General features: G+C 57.1%; 1 protein-coding gene across 1 annotated transcript in view; it reads right to left on the bottom strand.

The window, feature by feature from the left end:
* Window positions 1–2,751, bottom strand: part of ANO1 (anoctamin 1) — a 92,638-nt gene that overhangs the window by 6,214 nt on the left and 83,673 nt on the right. The gene's annotated exons all lie outside the window — the stretch shown is intronic.

Raw genomic sequence — 2,751 nt, 5'->3', positions numbered from 1 at the left:
CGCAGCCTCACCCCGCTGGGCTCCAGCGATCCTTCCGCCTCAGCCTCCCGAGTAGCTGGGACTACGGGCGCCACCACGCCGGGTGAAATTTTTTTCCTTTTTTTTTTTTAGAGAGACAAGATTTCACTATGTTGCCCAGGCTGGTCTCAAACTCCCGGCGCAAGTGATCCTCCTGCCTCGGCCTCCCAAAGTGCTGGGATGACAGGCGTGAGCCGCCATGCCCGGCCCTGAACGCACTTCTTGAATGATCTCCCTTGCTGTGCATCCCCTGAACAATCCCTTGGCCACTCTGGGCCTCGGTCTGGGCACTCTCTCCCTTATGCACATCGTGAGCATTTATTGAGCAGCTCCTATGTGCGGGGGGTGGAGAGCAGGCAGGCACGTGACAGGGAGCCCCCCTCGCCCACCGGGTTTTCTTTTTGGAGGGCGCTGCCTGGGAGTCCCCGACGGCCGCTGGGCGCCGAGCCGCCAATCCCGAGACAGGACCGGGCTGGGCCCCGTGGATTCGCACAACCGCCTTCCGAGGGGAACAGGCCTGGCGACGAGAGCTGCCTGCACCTGCCTCCCCGGCCCCCAGCTCCGCCTGCCCCCGGGTGGCTCCCTTTCTTGGAGTTAGGGCACCCCGTGTTGCGTAGGAGCCCTCAGTTCCCAGTTCTCTGGCCGGAACCCCCAGGTCCTGGCCCACGACCCAGGCTGAGCCAGCGAAGGGCCTCTGATTCCGGGCCACAGCGTGGCTTCAGGGGCGGGCATCTGGCCCCAGACAGGCCCGTGAAACTCAGTCCCGGGACTTTTGTTGACTGCGGGGGGAGGAAGAAGGACTTCCCACAGCGGTTGCAGGGTGGAGAGGGGGACGGCAGGAGCTGCAGGGATTGCAGGCCAGGAAACAAAGCTGATACAGAGGAAATCAGAGTTGAGAGGCCATGCCAGAGGGGCTGGACGGCAAACTAGCTCCTGGATCCAGCCATGCCTGAAGCCACTCTGGACTTCTCAGTTACAGGAACTAGTAAGTCATCCCTGTTCTCCTCTCCCAAGCATCGTTTTTCATTTTTCAAAATCAAGTTTGAGGGTGGCTGTGGCGGCTCATGCCTTTCTTTCTTTTTTTTTTTGAGTTGGAGTCTCACTCTGTCACCCAGACTGGAGTGCAGTGGCCGCTCCCGGCCACCACAGCCTCGACCTGCTGGGCTCCGGCGGTCCTTCCGCCTCAGCCTTCCGAGTAGCCGGAATTATAGGCGCGCGCTACCACGCCCGGCTGATTTTTTGATTTATTGTAGAGATGAGGTCTCACTGCTCAGACAGGTCTCGAACCCGCAGGCTCAGGCAATCCACTCACCTCAGCCTCCCAAAGGCACTGAGGCTTTTTACAGGCTGAGCCATGGAGCCTGGCTGCTCATGCCTTTCATCCTGGCACCTGGGGAGACCGAGGCAGGAGAACTGCTTGAGCCCAGGAGTTCGAGACCAGCCTGGCAACATAGCAAGACTCCATCTCTACAAAAAAATTAGCCAGGTGTGGTGACATGCGCCTGCAGTCCCAGCTATTTGGGAGGCTGAGTCAGAAGGATTGCCTGAGCCCAGCAGGTTGAGGTTGCCGTGAGGCGTGAGCATGCCCCTGCACTCCAGCCTGGGCGATGGAGTGAGACTCCAATTCAAAAAAATGAAAAATGAAAGAAAAACATTTTTTTATAAGGACAGAGTCTGGCTGTGTTGCTCAAGCTGGTCTTGAACTCCTGGCCCTCAAACGATCCCCCTGCCCTGGACTCTCAAAGTGCTGGGATTATAGGCACAAGCCACGGTGTCCAGCCTCCCTTTTGAAAGTGGTGAGTCGGCCAGCTGTGGTGACCCATGCCTGTCATCCCAGCACTTTAGGAGGCCGAGGAGGGAGGATGGCTTGAGCCCTGGAAGTTTGAGATCCGCTTGGGCAACACAGCAAGACCTCATCTCTATAAAAAAAATTTTTTTTTGTTTTTTTTTTGTTTTCTGAGTTGGAGTCTCACTCCGTCGCCCAGACTGGAGTGCAGTGCACTCCCAGCCCCCGCAGCCTCGACCTGCCGGGCTCCGGCGATCCTTCCGCCTCAGCCTTCCGAGTAGCTGGAACTACAGGCAAGCGCTGCCACACCCGGCTAGTTTTTGATTTATTGTAGAGATGAGGTCTCGCCAAGTTGCCCAGGCAGGTCTTGAACCCGCGGGCTCAGGCAATCTACTCACCTCAGCCTCCCAAAGTGCGGGATTGCAGGCTGAGCCACCGAGCCCGGCTACAAAAAATATATATATAAACATATTTTTTGAGTTGGAGTCTCACTCTGTCGCTCAGGCAATTCACTCACCTCAGCCTCCCAAGGTGCTGGGATGACAGGCGTGAGCCACCGCACCTGACCCATGCATTTATTAATGCATCCAAGAAATACTTAATGATTGCACATAAATATGAATTTGCACCTCTGGCCCTCAGTTTTCTGTCTTTTTTTTTTCTGAGTCAGAATCTCACTCCATCCCCCAGGCTGGAGTGCAGTGGCCGCTCCCGACCACGGCAGCCTCGACCTGCTGGGCTCCGGCGACTCTTCCGCCTCAGCCTCCCAAGTACAGGCGCACGCCACCATGCCTGGCTAATTCTTTGATTTATTGTAGAGATGGATGAGGTCTCGCCAAGTCGCCGAACCCCTGGGCTCGGGCCATCCTCTCTCTTCGGCCTCCCAAACTGTTAGGTTGCCAGGCGTGAGCCACCGTGTCCGGCCTCAGACATAAGAAATCGAAACA

This window comes from Carlito syrichta, unplaced genomic scaffold, assembly GCF_000164805.1.
Source record: "Carlito syrichta isolate Samal-C Ts95f unplaced genomic scaffold, Tarsius_syrichta-2.0.1 Scaffold304505, whole genome shotgun sequence".
NCBI lineage: Eukaryota > Metazoa > Chordata > Mammalia > Primates > Tarsiidae > Carlito > Carlito syrichta.
This window is presented reverse-complemented; position numbering and strand designations above follow the sequence as displayed.